Here is a 21,986-nt window from a genome sequence, read left to right as displayed (position 1 = left end):
AAAGAAGCCGTGTGAACGGAACATTTGTGACCAGAGAGTAATAGCATATCAAGAACATTTATTTGTTGATTTAGAAGGAGAGTATTTTTGGATACAGGAGCAGATGTGACCACTATAACAGAGCCAATACAATTTACAGACAGTATTTTAATTCAAGCTTATAATAGAAATATAGAAAAGAAACAAATAGGAGATAAATTCGGCATGAAGATGTTAAAGGGTATAGAAAACTTATTAGCTGCTAGAGATCTAAAAAAAGGTCTTGAGATTAAAAAAAAAAGAAGAAGCGAAAAATGAATTAATTAATTCATGGGAAAAGCTACGTATAGAAACTATAAAAATGATTGTGGAAAAATAAGTGATGAATAGGCGCATGAAATAATAGGTGGAATACATAAGCCTCAAAGGCAATATCCAATAAATTAAAATGTCCAAAGAAGAATTAAATCAAACAATAGAAGAGCTAGTAGAACAGGGAGTACTTAAAGAAGTTAAGTCTGCGATAAAAAATAGTCCCATACAATTAGTACCAAAATTAGACAAAACGTACTAGTTACAGATCGTAAAGCATTGAACAGAGTAATGAAACAGATAGATGTTATGTAAGTAATGCTAGAGACACAGTTAAAAGGTTAAAAATTGAAGATTTCTAACTAAAGCTAGATTTAGCGAATGGCTTTTGGTCTATTCCATTAACAGAAAAGAATCAGAGAAGAAAAAAAAAAAACTGTTTTTACTTTAAGTAATACACATTATGTATTTAAACAATTGCAACAAACTTAGTAATATGTAAACCGTAATGAAGTTACTAAACTATTCATAAGGAAATACTAAAGCAATTAGAGATTTATGGTGGTGATATATTAATCATTGATAACAATGGAAAAACTTGTAAAAACTGTAAAGAAAGTGGTGAATCGCCAAGCGGAGGCAGGATTGAAACCGAACATTAAGAAAGTAATAACAGATAAGGGTGAATTTTTAGGATTTTGGATATCAGCAGAGAACAGAGAAATTACACAAAGAATAAAAAAGTGAAGTACAAATCTAAAAACTTTAGAAAGGGTTAAAAAAGTACAACAAATGATGGGACTTATGAATTATGTAAGGGATAAAATTCTTAAGCTTAGTAAAAAGCTTAACCAATATGCTACAATGAAAGGTAGTAAATTAGGTTGGACTGAAAAAGCAGAGAAAATGCTACAAAACTTCAAAGACACAATTCTAAATTTAGGTCAAAGAAGAAAGGATGAAATTATGAGAAGACTTAAAAAGTACATTTAGATTGCGATTAAACTGGCTATCAATTAATAGAAAAAAATTAAAGAAGTAATTACAAATACCAATTCGTAAAAGAAATGAAAGCTGGAAAAATCCAAAGAAAAGTTTTTACCTATCAAGAAGAAACTAGCAGCAATTAGTAAGAGATATGCAGAATGTTAAGATCTAGCACAAGGACAGAAGATATTAATTAACATAGATGAAGCAATAACGGGACATTTAATGAAAAATAAAAGATCCGAAAGCCCAGAATTTGAGATGACAGTGATTGGTTAGGTTCAAACTATAAAATAAAATAGAGGTAGAGAAAAATGTCAGAAAATGAAAGTAACCGTGTTTAAAGGAATAACAGTGTACACAGATAGGTCAAAAACTCTCGTGGACGCTAATATAGCTCATTGGACATTTATCATACAAGTAAAGGAAAGGAGAAGAGTTAAGAGACGAGAGCTGTGTCCTCGGAATAACTCAAATTGCAGAGGTAATAGGTTTATTAAAAGCTTGTGTAAGATTAAAATAAGCTAATAAAAGCTTATTCTTATAAAAGATAGCAAATATGTTAAAACAAGAATAATATGAGTACGTAGACATATAGGGAAAATTTAGTGGAAAACCTGTTGAACATAGTGAACTAGAAGGAAATTTATGATCTAATAAGAGAGTTAGATCCGATAGTTATTCATCAAACTATACATTCCTCGGATGACGCAGAAGTAGCTCAAGGAAACTGAGAGGTAGACAAGTTAGCAAAATTAAGAAGAATAATTGTAGTTAGAGAAAACAAGAATAACACTGTTTAGAAAATACATATACATTAAATACATGAAAAATCCCAGTATAAACCTAAATAGGCAAAGTTTTATCTGACAATTATATAACTATTGCCAATTAGAGGAAAAATATAGACAAATAGGACTAAAATGTAAAAATTGTATGCAAAGAAGATACAATGAAGCTATAAGAAATGACTATGGTAAAATTACACCAGAAAGAGTTAGTCAAGAATGGTCATTCGATATAGCTGGACCTTTAAATCCTAAATCAAGGTCAGGAAATAAATTCATGCTGATAGCAGTAGATGAATTTTCAAGTCGGATTTGGGCAAAATCCTTAAAAGAGGCATCTGCAAATGTGATTATAAGAGCATTAGAAGAATAGACAACTAGTTGGTTTAGACCTCAATCGTGTAAATGTAATTACGCTACTTAGTTCATTCAAAGGGAGTAAGAAGATTGACTTTCAGAGAAACATATAGTTGTATATAAAGCTTTATGCTGTACTCCTGAATTAAATGAAATCACAGTGTGCAAGTGAAGTATATAATTATACTTATTATAGATCAAATCAAAATTATGTGAGATAGAATGAATATATGGACGAAGCCTTGTATTACAGTGACTTAGAAAATCAAAGAAAGAAAAAAAAATAAAATGTCAAGTTAGAGATAATGTCTAATAATAATAATAAAGTTAGACAATAAGAAGTCAGCTTATCCTTTTTAGAAGTTTAACACTAAATATGGATAAGATAGTGAGAAGAGTAGGATAGCAATCAAACAATAGAGCCATCTGAAACTGGATTTTGGAGTAAAAGAAATTTAATTTTAACTAAGTAAATTCTTGGAAAAGAAATCCAAGAGAAAGAAAAATAACCCTATTCCTAGAGTGCAATGTAAATGCAGTGAAATGCATAAAAAGAAACAGAGCAGCTTTACTCTAGTGTACAAATGTGAAAGACAGAAATTAGTAAGTTAAGGAAGCAATAATAATATGTCTCTGGATGGACCAAAGTGAAGAGAAACTATGTTTAGTGAAAAATGAAGAATAGAATTCAACACTAAACTAGAGTCTGAGTAAATGGCAGAGCAAGAAAAAGAGGCAATGAGTGAACAACGAATATTTACCGGCAGTGGTCTGGTCGTCTGGCACCGTAAGTATACAATTCATCAAATGAATAATGTATTGAAAATAACCCACAAAGAAGGGGATAATAAAATGTTTGGTGTGTTAATGGGACTTTTAGAAGGGGAATAAAGCCCTGTTAAAGAAAGAAAAGTCCTTTAACACACAAAACAACTTCAAGTGGTGAACCGTTAGGTAGGAGAGTTGTCAGAGCTAGAAGGGAGGAACCGTATGAGTAATGACTAAGAAAGAATTTAGAAAGGCTCCATTTTCTGCTGTATGATACAAGATAACGGGAACTGAAACAAAATGGACGAGCAGAGGGAAATATAGCAGAATAGTGTGAAAAGGGAAAAAGGTCTGCTTAAGCAAACTAAACTTTGTAGTAACAATGATAACTAGCTATACTTATAGAAGTAATTTGTAGTTTGAGAAAAAGCGATAGAAATGCGACTCTAATAGATCAAGAGATACAGGGATAAGGTACCACTTATCCAGACTATGAAATTGACAACCTTAGTGATAAACAAAGATTTCACTTGAAAGTCAGAAAAAGAAGGATTAAACATAAAACATCATAAAATGTTACCCTTAGATGAATAACAACAAGAAAAGATAAATGAAAAACATTAGAGTGTAAAGAGCTGTTTACAAACGAAAATATATACATTATATGAAAGTTTGTAAAAGTTAAGAAATCCATTTCTCAGTCTAGGAGGGTATGGTGAATCTACTAGAGACGTCAAACTAACTCTAGGATATTATAAGTATTTAAAAGAGAGAAGAACATTTTATCGGATCAGTTATAACAGATTATAACAGATAAATACTGGGAGAAATGCCCTGACGATAATTTTAATGAATGAACCAAGACTAGATAGTGATTGGAAATTACATGTGATGTGGCATTTTAAAGTACTAGAAATATTAAATAAGAGATTTAAAAACCAAGCTTGCACGGTCAGAGAGATATATTAGATCAGCTGTATATGGGCAGGGCAGTGAAGAGGTGATGAGAGTTATAGTCATAGAGCAGGAATAAGAGCAAAAGTCAAAGGCAATTATTGGATAATATTCTCAGATGGAGATGGAGTTAAAAGTCAAGGAGTAAAAATTTAAACAATGTTAAAGCAACCACTGTTGTGGAGAAATCTGATAACGAAGAATAACACGATGACTGATCAGATGATAATACAGTTTAGGCTGTTTGATTTGCTGCAAGAAGTAGCAATGAGTGAGTATGGAAAGATAATTCCAATTAAAATTAAGGATCTAATAAAATGATCCACAGTAGGAAAGTATCGAGTTAGAGTACAGAATGATAACAAGAAGTTAGGGAAGGAATATCCAATACCTATAGTTTGAATAAGAGATAGGAACGATAAACAAATAAACACATGGGTAATTCCTGAAGAGATTCCAGAATACTATAGGAAAGAAGATGAGCCAAATATGGCTTATAAATTGATAAGAAGTTTTAGAGGTGATTTGTATATAACAAAGGATTAGTTCATCTGAAACTATTTTGGATGGTGAGATATTGTTATGATATAAAAGAAACTGGAATTGTATGATGGGCAAACAAAAGATAGTAACAGAAATAATATGAATCAGGGAATTAGTAGGTTGCTATCCAAGACCATTAACACTGATAAGGCGATATATGCAGATGCTAGCCCACATTTCATATATTTCACAGTGGCTAAAAAACATTATTTTAAAGAAAGTAGTAACCCAGAGAAAACTAAAGGTACAGAAGGGGAATTGAAGAGAGTAAGGTCTCTAAAAATAAAAAATACAAATACGAAGAAAAAGGAACTTTTTATTTCTTGGAGGAATGTCAAAAAGTACCTATAGAAATTTGAAGTGGATCATGAGTAATTTTCATGTGATATTAATCACAATAATTGGACTGTTGGTTTCAATCATTTTGGAGAAAACTGATAAGAATGATTTGTTTCAGAATCTGTAGGATAATGAAAAAGTGTAAAAAGGGTGTAAAATAACCCCGACACTAATTTACATTCAACTATTCATGCACCTGATAAAGTGGGTGTTGTCAAACCTAGATCCTAAAAGACCTCATACGTCTAGTAACATAAAGACAGAACACTTCAAGACTTAAGGACACACCAAGACTTAATTTGCCAACACGAAGAGAATATATGGCACATAGCAGAATGATGACTGCAGAGTCTGTCTTTGAACGACTTGATCATTTCGACCAAATGGTAATTATATATTTATTCTGTCTAAGAAAGAATAATGCTGTTCATTAGCAACAACTGAACATTGTAACTAAGAATAAAAGAAATAAGTAAAGTATGTATGGCGATACTTTGAATTGTAATATATTTTATAGGAGTTTAAAAGAACTGCAAGGTCAACTGTTGTCACGAAATCCGAACTACTGTATTGCTGTTAGAGAAGATGAATGCATGTGTTATCATCAGATGTTATTTATTCAGAAGACTAGATTTGTTATGGGAGATCTGTGTAACAATTGCTTTAAAAGATGTAAAGTGATAGCCTGGTTTAATGATGATGATGGAACAATGGAAAACTGTGTAAGATCACACAAGTTGATCACATTTCTGAGTACAGATGTATTTAAACAATGCAAGAGTAAACTGAAGTTGCTCCACCCAGAGGCCAGATACTGGTACAATGACTTAAGTGCTCACAAAAGTTGGCTAAATGAGGACTTGCTTTTAGCGCATGAGTTGCATGGCAAGTACACCAATGATGTTAACATAGTGAAATTTGATGAAGTGTTTATTTCATAGATGAAAACATTGAGGGAGTTGCTGGAGATGAAAGAACAGCCACCCTAGACACAAACGTCTCGACAGAGCTTCAGAATGACGTAGACGGCCACTGGGATGGTATTTGTACCTAGATCCAGAATTCCATTGGTTGACATTTGTAGAACATGTCTGATTAATGGAAGGAGCCGCACGCTTATTTGTGAAGACTCTAAGGGACAATTGATTGGAACATGTTATCATGAAATTACTGATGGGAAATTGATGAGACAAAAATTTGGGCAATATTTGACAATTATAAAACAAAACATCAAAATTTGGCCAACTAGTGATATTGTGAGTGGAAAAATTATAGAAAGTAAAATTATATGGCCTAAGAACAAATGACCCTGGGTGGATCAATATATGAACACATTCCAAATGAACGTTGGTACGGAGTCAAGACAAGTGTATACTAGACTAAGCAAATGTGTCAAGAATAAGAAATGTTACATGCCATACATGGGTTTCAAGATGCAGAACAAACTTGCAAGACTGGGGTGTTAATGAAATATGCAATTTTCCTGTTGCAAGTATGTCCTTTTCTTCTATATAACACTTGTACTGTGTTAGCTTTATTAAGAAAGACACCACACATTTGTATTGTATATGTTTTATTGAAAGTAGTTTATTAAGAAAGACACCAGACATTTGTATTGTATACGTTTTATTGAAAGTAGTTTATTAAGAAAGACACCACACATTTGTATTGTATACGTTTTATTGAAAGTAGTTTATTAAGTAAAACACCATACTTGTTGTTTTAAAGCATTTATTAAGAAAAGGTTTATAACCGGTACTAGCAAGAACATAGATAGGAAACAAACATGTATTAGAAAGAGCTTTGCTAAAAAGAATGACCAAGAGGAATTCAAATGTTACCGTCGAGTGTTCTGTAGTAGACAGGCGTAGAGTGAAGCAGAGGAGAAGAATCCGGAGAAGAAAGAATGCGAAGATGCAGAGAGGTTATATAGGTACTTTCTTAGGGGATTTCCAAAAAGGACATTGGAATGCACCTGCTGGGTATAAAAGACTGAAGTACGAAGAGGGCATCAGATGCTGGTTCTGCAACAGCTTCTCCGGTGCCAGATGACCTGCCATGACGACCTGCCATTGAAGTCTTCGAACGACTAAGATAGCAATTTATTTTCTTTTGTATTTCTTTATTTTATATAGTAGTATTTGTATGTAAATTATATAACCTATAGACAATAAAATTATACTTTATTATAACCAAGAAGCCTGCCTGCCAAGAGACTCTGATTGATAGACTTGAATTGAACATACCACGGAGGAGTCTTCTGAAGCCTATGGTGTGAGTATGAAAATTACTTATACGATAGGGCAGATTCGACTATCTTTACCTAACCTGAGAATAAACAAAATAAGGTAGAAGGTGTAGGAAATTGAGCACCGCAAAACAATATATATATATATATATATATATATTAGGGGTGTGCAAAGCAGCCGGTATTTGTATCTGTATTTGTATTTGTTGAGGGGGTAAAAGTATTTGTATTTCTATTTGTATTCGAGTAAAATTCAAAATAAGTGTAAAAATCCAGTTTTTTTTTTTGTGCGCTTAACTTTTAATTTACGTTATAGTGTAAGTATTTTGTAATTATATCCATTATAATAATTATTGATATGCAATATTGGTTAATGTTTTTGAATATGTAACAAGGAACGTCATTGAAAAAAAAATAACATGACAACCATTACCTCATCCATGGTTAAACCAACTAATAAAATACCATTATGAACATTATGAACCCCACCACCACCAGTCCTTGTTGGAGGATGCTGAACAGACAGAATTAAAATAAAAATAAAAATGTTCTTCTTCTGAAAGAACTTCTTTCTCGTGGCGTCTGCCGCTGCTAAACAACCATTTTTCAATGGTATAAGGGAAAGGGTGAAGCTGATTTGTTGGTTCTTGTCACATGACCTGCGTGCGCATGTGGCATTCTGAAAAGTTGAGATGTATTTATCCAAAGATTATAGAATATTTATCTCGATGCGGCGCGGACGCGCCTGGAAAAAACGAGTGCGTATCACCGTGTGAGCGTTGCTTTCATTTCACATTTGAAATAACGACGAACTTTAGCGCGCATTCGAACAGCCCCTAATAGAATAATCTCCCGATCAAACTCTGTTTCCCAAAGTTATAAACCCAGTTAAGGTACAGAAATATATTCATCAAAAATAGTGACGCAGTGAAGTCTTTTTTCACCCAGCCGAGTCTTCTCTGTTGCTGTGTGGAGCAGCCTGTGTCAGTCACCTCTTTTAACAGCTACACTGACTGCGGTCTCCTGAGGAAACGCAGCTTTTTTGATAGAAAGTTTTTCTTGTTCCCGAATACAAATATTTATTAAGGTATTTGTTCGAAATAAGTATTCGTTAAAAACACGCTATTTGTGCCTTTCCGAATTCCGTATTCGGGTTCGGCTCCACCCCTAATATACATACATATATACATATATACACATATATATATATATACATATATACATATATACACATATAAATATTGTGGCGGGAGGGGCACACGACAGACACAGTGGGTGTGGCGTCAGGCCTCGGAGAGGCTTTTATTAAACAGAAAATAAGGGAAAGTGAGTCCATAAAGTAAAACAGTGTCCAAAATAAAAGGGGGATCTGGTGTCCTCGGGTGCTGAGACGCCGTGACGGAAGGGAAAGTGTTCAGAGGGGAAGGGTCCAGGAGAGGGGCGGAGTCCGGCGGCCGCGGGCGCTTTCCATGCTAGCGCCGGGGTGCTAGGGCGGCGGCATCTCCGGCAGGCTCATCCCTCTCGAGCTGTCCGGCGCTGGGGTGGCGACTTCTGGCGGCTTAGCCGGAACCGCGGGTCCGGCGGCTCTCCAAACTCTTGTGGCGCGGGATTCCCTCTTCACCCCCTCCTGGACCCGCGAGGACACCAGCGTGCATGCACGGGGGGGAAAAGACCGGTCTCCCGAGGAGAGGCGCGCTCGGGATTTAAACAGCGGCGGTGATGAGGCTTCATTTACATCAGGTGTCCCCATCACACGCCGCCAGCCCGAGCCGATTACACGCCCCTCCTCTCCCCTACACACCCACTCCCGTCGGGAGCCTGGAGAAGGGCGGCGAATACGGGACGGGGTGGTGATGAAAATTAGGGGGGCGGGCAGACGCCTCGCCACATTCCCCCCCCCAAGCGACATCCCCGTCCTAAGGTCGCCGCCCACGCAGGAGTACTACCTTCCTCATCCAGGCTCCAGCGGTCGGAGTGGGCGGGGATTCCTCTCCAAGGCAACGCTCCCTCTCGCCGCGCACCGGAACAGGGACAGAAAAACCGGTATTAGTCGACAGCCTCAACCAACCGCAGGATAAGTGACTAAAAGAAACCTCACTTACCCCTTTTGCGGTTGGGAGGCCGTCTCCGTCGTTCTCCGTCCCCGTCCGGGTCTTCACGAGCTTTGGCGAGCGAGAGGGGATGACGTCATCAGGTGTTGCCCACTGCGCTGTCTAAGCCCCGCCTTGCCCGCATTCTCCACCACTGTGGCGGGAGGGGCACACGACAGACACAGTGGGTGTGGCGTCAGGCCTCGGAGAGGCTTTTATTAAACAGAAAATAAGGGAAAGTGAGTCCATAAAGTAAAACAGTGTCCAAAATAAAAGGGGGATCTGGTGTCCTCGGGTGCTGAGACGCCGTGACGGAAGGGAAAGTGTTCAGAGGGGAAGGGTCCAGGAGAGGGGCGGAGTCCGGCGGCCGCGGGCGCTTTCCATGCTAGCGCCGGGGTGCTAGGGCGGCGGCATCTCCGGCAGGCTCATCCCTCTCGAGCTGTCCGGCGCTGGGGTGGCGACTTCTGGCGGCTTAGCCGGAACCACGGGTCCGGCGGCTCTCCAAACTCTTGTGGCGCGGGATTCCCTCTTCACCCCCTCCTGGACCCGCGAGGACACCAGCGTGCATGCACGGGGGGGAAAAGACCGGTCTCCCGAGGAGAGGCGCGCTCGGGATTTAAACAGCGGCGGTGATGAGGCTTCATTTACATCAGGTGTCCCCATCACACGCCGCCAGCCCGAGCCGATTACACGCCCCTCCTCTCCCCTACACACCCACTCCCGTCGGGAGCCTGGAGAAGGGCGGCGAATACGGGACGGGGTGGTGATGAAAATTAGGGGGGCGGGCAGACGCCTCGCCACAATATATATATATATATATATATATATATATATAGATTCATTTATATATATATATATATATATATATATATATATATATATATATTTAAATCTGTATAAAGGCAAGACAAACTAAATCACAACAAGAACAATCTGTATTTTTCTTGTAATCAAGAACATTTCTTTTGACAAAATTACCTAATAATGCCGAATGATGTTTGACACTGAACGCATCTCCACTGCATAGCCGCATATAATCGCTGGTGTCAGTCGCAAATATTAAACATGCGGGTCAGGAAGCGGGTCGGGTACAATATTTTCTTTTTTTTTATTTTGCGGTCCGAGTTGCGGGCGGGTTAGTTAAAACGGTGGTCGGGTTCGGGTTGTTTATACATTGACCCGCGCATCACTGGTGTGAACCTACAGCGGCATAATCTTTTCTGAAAAGTGTCTGCATGAGGGAAGCTTATATCGCGGCTCCAGTGTATTTAACCACCACAGAAAAGGGCCATATATTTTTTGCTATAAAAGCCGCCGCTATAGTCATTTTAAACGCGAAAAACTAAACCGAATACGATTCGAAACCGAGAGGTACCGCTCAGATCTTAATTAAAACAAGGGACGAATAGAGTCCTACACGAGCCCAGCCTGAGACTCTCAGACCCGAGCCCCATTCTTGTCTGACAATTTATCAGAACAGAGTTCGTGTTGCAGCCTATAAAATAACTCCGTTTTGGATTTTAATGGCAAAGTGGATAGATTTCGTTTTGTTTCCTTTTTATGTTAATTTACACATATGTTTGGAACATTTTATGTTTGTTAAATTCAAGTTTTTGGTTTTTAAAATAATGACCTAAAGACCAAGCGGCCAGCGGCAATGAGTTGAGCATGTTTGATAAATTTAGCCTTCTCAAATCAGCACGACTTGCATTAAATAAAATCTATAGACATAAAACACTTGATGCATTTCAGAATATTAAGTTTTAAACATTTAAACTAGATAAATGTGCGCGGTTAGAGCATCTATCTAATCGTTTCTGCAGAGAGTGAAAGCGAAAGCAGGCTTTGCAGCTGGACATGGAAGCTCAAACGCAATTAATCACTTGCATTTTTGCTTAATAACAGTGGAAACCTGAAATACACCATTTTTGCTGATAAACATAAAAGTACTACATTATTCAAAACGGCAAAATGTGTACTATTATTATTTATGTACACTCACAATATCAACAAAACGTTATATTTTTGTAAAACGGTGCTGAGATGGACGCGCTCAGTTCTTTTCAACCAAATACAAATAATGTTTCAATCTTTTAAAGAATTACTAACAAAAAAAGACATTTGTTAAATACACACTGATGTTTATTAGTTCGTCATAATTAGGGCCATAATGGACACCGTGTGTAAATAAAGTGGTAATAATCCTTTCAGCTAAAATCTGAAGACTTATTTTATAGAGTAGCCTACTCCGCTCGTTAGCCCAACCCCCCCTCCCGGAAAATCATACAAGCCCCCTGTGTCGCGTGTGCTGGCACCGGGACTGAGTCTGTTATAACTGGTTATGGTCTATTACTGAACCAATAACGAATCGTCCTTGTCTGCATCGTAAAAACAATTAATTTTTACACCCCTAGTTTTGACACTAAATTGTCCGCTATTCTCTTTCTGTAAACTCGACTCCTCTCATTCTCCTCAGGTTATAAATGAAATATGATGCATTGTTATGTTCAGTTTTTAATTACAGTGCATTCTCTCGTCTTAAGTAAATTATTTAGAATTATATTTTCCATTTAATTCAAATAAACATTTCATAAAAAAAAAAACAAATACTTAAAAAAAAAAAATTAAAAAATGTGGGGACGGTGTCACGGTGGAAATGTGATGACACCGGTGTTGCGTCTTAAAACCGGTAACACCGTCAACACCGTCAATCGTGGCAAGCCTAGTTTATACCCTGATTAGTCTTTGTCAATTGTGCCACATTTTTGCCAAAGGTGGCCCACATCCGGATGCTATCTGGGAATGTTGTCTCTTGTTCTGGCATTGCATTGACAGCAGATTGTTGACAAAAATCAATGGCCATTTATTGTGGTAGCATTTTGTTAATTATTTAATGGAAAACCAGTTACCTCAGTATCTCCAGCTGACAGTTTGGACTCTTCAGTCCTTCAGAAAGAAGCTTCACTCCAGAATCCTGCAGGTCATTGTTAGTCAGGTCCAGATCTCTCAGGGGGCAGTTTGAGGACTGTAGAGCTGAAGACAAACTCTCACAGGACTGAGCAGTGAGTTTACACCAACACAGTCTGTGAAGAGAACAAAACAAACAGCCATATTAATGTCAATTTATCAGATAGATTATATAGTTTATAGGGGTGTGACCAGACACTTATCTCACGAGACGAGACACGAGACTGGGTTCACGAGAAAAGCCCGAAACAAAATCTGTAAACTTTTTAAAAAAGAAATCCTCAATGAAATATATAGGAAAAAACAGTATTCTATTCAACTGAAAAACACAAAAAAAATAAATAAATAAATAAATAAATGTAGGTCTCATTTTGATATCAACTTGTACTTTATGAAATTAAACTTTTATTTTAATTAACTGTATGCAGTAATAAACATGTAAACTAAAGCTGCATGATTCTGGATAAATTGAAAGCTTTTCTTTTTTAATTGGAGATCAAAATTTTCTCATGATTCTGAAGAAAAATTAATTTGACAAATTCTAAACAAAATACCGTAATTTACTAGTAGTTCTGACTAAATGTTCATTGCTTAAGTTTTAAAAATAATATACAGTACTGTGCAAAAGTTTTAGGCCACTAGGATTGTCTCGGTTTGTTGTGTTTCTTCATGTGATTCCAGACAGACTGGATGAGGATGAGATCAGATCTCTGTGTGGAGCACTGGCTGTTGTCAGACTCCTTGTGCAAACTAAAATCTCTCTGGATTTGTACAATTAATGGCAAAATGAATGTTTGGAAATGCAAACTGATATTTCCCACAGACACACTACAGCAAAAGATAGAAACAACCGACTTAAAACCTTTTTTTTTTTTGGTGAAAATCCTATTGGCCTAAAACTTTTGCTCAGTACTTTACATTCAAACTAATAAAAAGGAGTCAGAGTCTCAATTAATAGAGTTTTTTTCACTATTAGAATCATCTGAATGAATGATTCAATGATGAATACTTTTTTAGATGTGCAGTTGTGACCACCTCCTGGAGGAAGAGGGTGAGTGTTACAATACATACGTGTTAAGATACTTTAGTTTTGATCGCTACTGTAGACAATGAGTGTTTATACCCATTTATTTATTTTTTGCTACACTGTACAAATATTAAAAAATGCCATTAAAAGCATGTTTCAAAACTAAATTGCTAGTTATGTAGCCTTCTTAAGACTCATATCCAGATCAGCCTGCATCAGTTAACTGTGTTGTATCCTACTAAAAGTAGACAAATTCTATTAAAATTGTTTAGGCCTTATTTACAGTTTAAAAAGTATGTTTCAATTATCCAGTGCTACATCCAAACCAGAAGTAGCCCTCATCTGTTTTATGATATATTGGGGGCCCAGAAACATGTTAATACACCTGGGCCACATTTGCTGAAACATATGTGGACCACATTTGGTTTATACCCTGATTAGTCTTTGTCGATTGTGACACATTTTTGCCAAAGGTGGCCCACATCCGGATGCTATCTGGGAATGTTGTCTCTTGTTCTGGCATTGCATTGACAGCAGATTGTTGACAAAAATCAATGGCCATTTATTGTTGTAGCATTTTGTTAATTATTTAATGGAAAACCAGTTACCTCAGTATCTCCAGCTGACAGTTTGGACTCTTCAGTCCTTCAGAAAGAAGCTTCACTCCAGAATCCGGCAGGTCATTGTTAGTCAGGTCCAGATCTCTCAGGGGGCAGTTTGAGGACTGTAGAGCTGAAGACAAACTCTCACAGGACTGAGCAGTGAGTTTACACCAACACAGTCTGTGAAGAGAACAAAACAAACAGCCATATTAATGTCAATTTATCAGATAGATTATGTAGTTTATAGGGGTGTGACGAGACACTTATCCCACGAGACGAGACACAAGACTTGGTTAAAGAACAGCCCGAGACAATATTTGTAAACTTTTTTTTTTAATCCTCAATGAAATATATAGGAAAAACAAAATTCTATTCAACAGAAAAACACAAAATGCAAAAAAAAAAAAAGGTAGGTATCATTTTGATATCAGCTTGTACTTTATGAAATAAAACTTTTATATTAATTAATTGTATGTACTAATAAACATGTAAACTAAAGCTGCATGATTCTGGATAAATTGAAAGTTTTTTATTTATTTTTTTAAATTGGAGATCAAAATTTTCTCATTATTCTGAAAAAAAAAATTAATTAGACAAATTCTAAACAAAATAACGTAATTTACTAGTAGTTCTGACTAAATGTTCATTGCTTAAGTTTAAAAAAATATATACAGTACTGTGCAATAGTTTTAGGCCACTAGGATTGTCTCCGTTTGTTGTGTTTCTTCATGTGATTCCAGACAGACTGGATGAGGATGAGATCAGATCTCTGTGTGGAGCACTGGCTGTTGTCAGACTCCTTGTGCAAACTAAAATCTCTCTGGATTTGTACAATTAATGGCAAAATGAATGTTTGGAAATGCAAACTGATATTTCCTACAGACACTACAGCAAAAGATAGAAATAACTGACTTGAAACCTTTTTGGTTTTGGTGAAAATCCTATTGGCCTAAAACTTTTGCTCAGTACTTTATATGCAAACTAATAAAAAGGAGTCAGAGTCTCAATTAATAGAGTTTTTTTCACTATTAGAATCATCTGAATGAATGATTCAATGATAAATACTTTTTTAGATGTGCAGTTGTGGCCACCTCCTGGAGGAAGAGGTAAGTGTTATAATACATAAGTGTTGAGATACTTTAGTTTTGATCACTACTGTAGACAATGACAACAATTAGTTTTTTAGCGAGAAACTGAACAGTATTTACATCATTTTTTACTTTTGATGCACAGCTACATCCATCTGTCATGAGCACGAGTTTGGCATCAGTCACGTCACATGAGCACGCGCTTCTGGCGTAGAATACGTAAACTCTGTAAGGGGAAATCAGTGAAAAGTCATCCCAGATGAGTTTGCACAAGCAAACGTAATATTTTAGCTTTAAAAAGGTTTCAACAACCAGGATACGCGCAAGTAATTACCATTTTGTATAGCCGCTATCACAGCCTCTGGCCGCTATACCCACAATCTCTGTGCACTGTATGTATTGTAACACATGTGTAAACAATGAGTGTCGTATACATGCGACAGATGGGTTCCGGCGTTTGCGTATTCTACGTCAGAAGCGCTACACATGTGACGTGACTGATGCCAAACTCGTGCTCCTGACAGATGGACATGGCTGTGTATCAAAGGTAAAAAATGATGTAAATACTGTTCAGTTTCTCACAAAAACCGATCGTTTCGTGTCTTAGGACATCAATGTATCGTCACGAGCCGCAGGGTGTTATTTGGATTTGTCTGTGCATGTTTTTGTTTACTTTTAAAGGTTTGGTTCCCATCCACGTCTATGATAAGGCTGGCAGACAGCACAAAAATCTTCGTTTGTGTTTTTCTGAGGAAACAAAGTAACCTACATCTTGGATGCCCTGGGGGTAAGCAGATTAACATCAAATTTTCATTTTTGGGTGAACTATCACTCTAACTGTGTTGCATCCTACTAAAAGTTGCCAAATTCTATTAAAATTGTTTAGGCCTTATTTACAGTTTAAAAAGTTTATTTCTATTATCCAGTGCTACATCCAAACCAGAAGTAGCCCTCATCTGTTTTATGATATATTGGGCCCAGAAACATGTTAATATACCTGGGCCACATTTGCTGAAACATATGTGGACCACATTTAGTTTATACCCTGATTAGTCTTTGTCGATTGTGACACATTTTTGCCAAAGGTGGCCCACATCCGGATGCTATCTGGGAATGTTGTCTCTTGTTCTGGCATTGCATTGACAGCAGATTGTTGACAAAAATCAATGGCCATTTATTGTGGTAGCATTTTGTTAATTATTTGATGGAAAACCAGTTACCTCAGTATCTCCAGCTGACAGTTTGGACTCTTCAGTCCTTCAGAAAGAAGCTTCACTCCAGAATCCTGCAGGTCATTGTTAGTCAGGTCCAGATCTCTCAGGAGGCAGTTTGAGGACTGTAGAGCTGAAGACAAACTCTCACAGGACTGAGCAGTGAGTTTACATCCACACAGTCTGTGAAGAGAACAAAACAAACAGCCATATTAATGTCAATTTATCAGATAGATTATGTAGTTTATAGGGGTGTGACGAGACAACAGCCTGACACAATTTTTTTTTTTACTTTTTTAAAGACATCCTCAATGAAATATATAGGAAAAACAGTATTTTATTCAAATGCAAAAAAAAAAAAAAAATGTAGGTATCATTTTGATATCAGCTTGTACTTTATGAAATTAAACTTTTATTTTAATGAATTGTATGCAGTAATAAACATGTAAACTAAAGCTGCATGATAAATTGAAAGTTTTTTTTATATTGGAGATCAAAATTGTGTCACAATTTTAAAGAAAGAAAAATTCTAAGTAGACCAATTCTAAACAAAATGACTTAATTTACTAGTGGCTCTGATAAAATGTTTATTGAATATATATTTTTAAGACTTAAGCAAACTAAATTTAAAGTTTTTTTCACTATTAGAATCTCCTGAATGAATGATTTAATGATAAATACTTTTTAAACTTGCAGTTGTGGCCACCTCCTGGTGGAAGAGGTTAAGTGTTTCAATACATACGTGTTGAAAACTTTAGGTTTTGGACTTTAGTTTTGATCGCTGTTGTACATGAGCTTTGCTCTTGACATGTAAACATCATAATGTGATTAAGTCCTTGCTCTGATTATTGGAAATAATCACATTATTCGTGCACATGTAAACTAGTCATTGATTGGCAATTAACGTGTTTAACTCATTCGTAAAAAGTTAGGCAATGTTTTGTTGACAGCTTATTCAAAAACAGACAAATCAAAAAAACAGCAATGAAATGAAGATGAAGTAGTATAAGCATGTTTAGAAAAAATAGAAGTAACAACAACAATAATAATACTAAAGATAATGATAACAATAAGATTTTATGATGATGGTAACAGAAATATCAATAATAATAATAATAATACTGATATAATCACAATAGTAGATATATAAAAGACAAAAGTACTAATGACCCATACCCAACACACACCACACCTATCCTAGCTTCTGTGTCAGTGTCATGTTTTTCTCCATTCAAGGCCAGATTACTATATGTTTATGTATGTAAACTTAAACTGAGGTGCTGCATTAAATACATGAGTGCTATTTGTTGAGTGCAGTTTTATTTTATTTATATTTATAACATTTTTAATTATGTATATTCAGTGTTATGATCTGCATTAAACTGTTACCGTCCATTCAAAACATCCTCCCATCAGTATTATCTCATTACTGCTCAATGTTTCTATGATATTAATAATAATAAAAATTAATAAAATGTCTTCTGTGAATAGTGTTTAAGGATGTTTTCTTGGCGATGGCTAGAGCTATGAGTATCATCCTTTTGTTTGTCTACTGGGGGATCTATCAACTCTCAATCAGGAAATAACAGAGTCAAGGGGAGAATGGGATGCGACAGAGTCCAGGAGGTGGGATAGGGATTCAGTGACATCTTCCCAAAAGTGTTAAATGGGTGGCCAGTGCCATGTGGTGTGGATACAGTGTTTCCCACACATGCGCCACAGATTAAATTCCTACCGCCACAGATTCAACACCAACCAAAAATATAAAAATAAATAAATAATAATGATAGAGATTCAAAAGTTAAAAAACCCATGCGATCATCTGTAAATGACAACGATTCCTCATATCTGTTAAACCTTTGAAAAGACTTACCAGAACATTCAAATCTATATTTGGACTGCCGCTGACAGATAGCGGTCATGTTTATGTATAAAAAAAAAAAAAACTTTCACAAACAGTCTTTTCAAATACCCAGTCGTTAATATTATCACAGCAATATTCTGATTAAAGGTCATAGTTTGGATATAAACACTGATGTGATGTCTATGGTAGAGATCAAAACAGAGCACGTCATTTTTTGAAAGTAATTGGCGCTTCAAGTAATGTTGGCGCTTCAAGTAATGTTTGTGTCGATTGCTTTGTTTCACCACTAGATGGAAACAACTGTTAAAACATGTATTTGTCATTGACTACTAGAGATTGATTCAAAAACGCAGGTTCATCCAGTTATGTTTTTGTGAGCAAATCATTTTTTCATTCAAACCACTTTTTCATAAATTTAATATAAAAGATTGGTGTATTAAATATATTCTTTTTTAAATATTATGTATTAAAGGCTGTATCAGCGATTTCTAGCCTAAAAATAAAGTGTCAAATTCAGCTGACCTTTTTTCACGATCCGCTCGCTGCCTGCCCCATAAATTGTCTGTGAAAAAACCGCGTCTCTCTGGTCAGCCTAGGGTCCGAGATATGCCAAAAAAACAATCGGCACTACCAACCTTTACACAGAAAAACAAACATTGTTCCAACCAATCAGCGTCAGGGGTTTGGTGTTGTGGACTTTCGCTCCGCCTCCCTCACATCCCTGCACCAGTAGGAAAGTCCACAACACCAAACCCCTGACGCTGATTGGTTGGAACAATGTTTGTTTATGTGTGGAAAGTTTGGTAGTGCCGATTGTTTTTTTGGCATATCTCGGACCGTAGGCTGACCACAGAGACGCGGTTTTTTCACAGACAATTTATGGGGCAGGCAGCGAGCGGATCGTGAAGAAAGATCAGCTGAAATTGACACTTTGTTTTTCAGCCTAGAAATCGCTGATACAACCTTTAAATTATTAATAATTCATTCAAATGAAATAAACACTTTTTAATAGACTGAAGCATTTAATATTTTGTCTCACATTATTTTGCTTAGTTTAGAATTGCTAGGAAATCGTGATCTCTATTTAAAATAAAACTAATTTAAAAAAGCAAAACTAAATTAACCTTGTTAGGAAGCCCTGCAAAATAAGGTGGCCTAACAAAAGTTTTAGACTGTGCAGCAAGTAGGCTGTCGTATATGGTGCTAAATTTCCGTAATAAAGTTCTGTGTAACCAATTATTAACAGTTTTTTATTATTATTAACATTTAGGAACCTTTAGGGGATCCAATCGTATCCCTATCCAATCGTTCTTTTCATCTGACACTCGACTTATCGTGACTACATTCAAGATGGCGACGGCCGCTAAACTTCTTGCAGTTACTGTCTGTATAAATCTTCTCGTAAATAAACTACCGGTGCTTTTCTGAGTTCTCAATGTCTCGTTTTAAATGTCAGGGCCCTTGGAAGTCTACCGATGAAGTGTGGAGCTACTTTGTGACTCGTAAATGGCGTAAAACAGTAGTTTATTTACATAGCTTCTTCGATGCCCTGTTGACCCTCATTGACAGCCTGTTGAGAGCATCGGCTAACTGACCCCAGATTTCGGACAGCAGTGGACAAGACGAGATGAGATATGCAAGGTACGTTTACACTCGGTATCATGATTCAATACACTTTAGGTCAAAATCACACCGGACTTCTCCTTTAATTGCACAGCCCTAGCTTACACACATTTTCAAAACTTTGCCTCCGTTTTTCAAAACTTCACACACAAATTTACGAATTGCACACACAAAAGTGTTTAAGTATTTGATCACCCTGTGATTTTGCAAGTTCTCTTACTTAGAAATCATGGAGGGGTCTACAATATTCAGCACAGGTGCATTTCCACTGTGAGGGACAGAATCTAATGACAATGACTAGGGATGCACCGATACCGGTATCTAGTATCGGCCTCGATACCATATTTTCTAAAGTACTCGTACTCGTTAAAAGTCCCCCGATACCGGGGATCAATACCACGGTCTGAGAAATGTCCATGTTTGAGCGGCGTGTAAGGGGTTAATCACAGGCGCCGAGTGCCGGCCTGCAGCTCAGAGCGGGGAGAAGGCGACGCATGTCAGCCGTGTGGAACTATTTCAAAGTGAATGAAAACGACAAAACAAAGGCGGACTGCAAATTGTGCTCAGCGAAACTGTCCACAGGAAGCTCAAAAGGTAGCGCATTTAACACAAGTCATTTAATCAAGCACCTAAAATCCCAACCCGACAACGAGTACTAAGAGTTCACCCACGCTCCTAAACAAACACAACACATGCTGCAGCAAACTCTTGCAACTCGTGTTAGTTGCAGTGCATTATGCAACAAGCTATGGTCAACGAGCTAACGTTAACTAGATAAGTAATATTTTCATCGCTAATATTGCAGATTCATTGAAAATTACATCGGTAACATTAATCAGCATTTTTGCCGCAACCAATTTATGAATGAGTCTGCATCAACTACATTAAAGAGAATCGCTTTATTTAGAGTTAATAAAATACCTTACTTGCTGGAGTTCAACATTAATAGAGCCGCAGGCACACATCTGACTGACTCTATGGCAAGCCGTTTTAGCATTAGACTCTTTGCTATACTAGTATGGCAAGCCGTTTTAGCATTCCATCCTTTTTTGTCTTTTATGTTCTAAAACAGTCCTTCATTATTGGAATTATTGGTGAAAATAGTCGATCCGGAAGCTCACATTGTGTTGAACTAAAAATGTTGAACATGAATAAGTGACACTTCCCAACAGCAAAATACTTACTGACCTACATTAATTTGTTAAAAGACTACTTTTCTCCCTTTTTTGACTAAAAGACTAAAACCTTTTTGACTTTTCGTCGACTAAAGCTAGATTAAAACCTTTTTGACTTTTCTTTGACTAAAATTGGACTAAAACTATCACATATAGAAGTGACTAAAATTTGACTAAAACTAAGAAGCATTTTAGTCCAAAAGACTAAGACAAAATCTAAGATGGTTGTCAAAAACAACAAGACTGGCTGTTGTTACCTGTAAATTTAAATCATGTTTTTATTAAGTACTCTGTATCGGTATCGGCAAGTACTGAAATGCAAGTACTCGTACTCGTACTCGTTTTCCAAAAAAGTGGTATCGGTGCATCCCTAACAATGACCCAAAGCACACAGCCAGGAAAACCAAGGAGTGGCTCCGTAAGAAGCATATCAAGGTTCTGGAGTGACCTAGACAGTGTCCAGACCTAAATCCAATAGATCCTCTTTGGAGGGAGCTGAAACTCTGTGTTACTCAGCGAAAGCCCTGAAACCTGACAGATCTAGAGAAGATCTGTATGAAGGAGTGGGCCAAAATCCCTCCTGCGGTGTGTGCAAACCTGCTGAAGAACTACAGGAACCGTTTGACCTCTGGAATTGTTAACAAAGGCTTCTGTACCAAATATTACATTTTTTGACTCAAGTGATCAAATACTTATTTGACACAGTAATTCACAAATAAATTGTAAAAAAAAAAAAAAAAAAAAAAAATCAAACAATGTTATTTCCGGATGTCTCTCACAGTGGAAATGCACCTATGCTGAAAATTGTAGACCTCTCCATGATTTCTAAGTAGGAGAACTTGCAAAATAACAGGGTGATCAAATACTAATTGACCTCAATGTATATATGTGTATATATATATATAAAATAACAGTTTTAAATATATTCAATTAGACAGCAGTTATTTTAAATAGTAAAATATTTCACAATATTACTGTTTGTGCTGTATTTTGGATCACATAGATGCAGGCTTGGTAAGCAGAAGAAAAGAAAATAATAAACATTAAAAATCTAAAGGTGCGTT

The 21,986-nt window shown here is 36.7% G+C and overlaps 1 pseudogene; it reads right to left on the bottom strand.

The window, feature by feature from the left end:
• LOC141342527 (NACHT, LRR and PYD domains-containing protein 3-like) overlaps positions 1-21,986 on the bottom strand; it is a 96,873-nt pseudogene that overhangs the window by 43,334 nt on the left and 31,553 nt on the right.

The sequence above is a fragment of the Garra rufa genome, chromosome 9 (genome assembly GCF_049309525.1).
Source record: "Garra rufa chromosome 9, GarRuf1.0, whole genome shotgun sequence".
In the NCBI taxonomy this organism is placed as follows: domain Eukaryota; kingdom Metazoa; phylum Chordata; class Actinopteri; order Cypriniformes; family Cyprinidae; genus Garra; species Garra rufa.
Note: the sequence above shows the minus strand (reverse complement) of the source record. Positions and strands in the feature narration are given on the sequence as shown.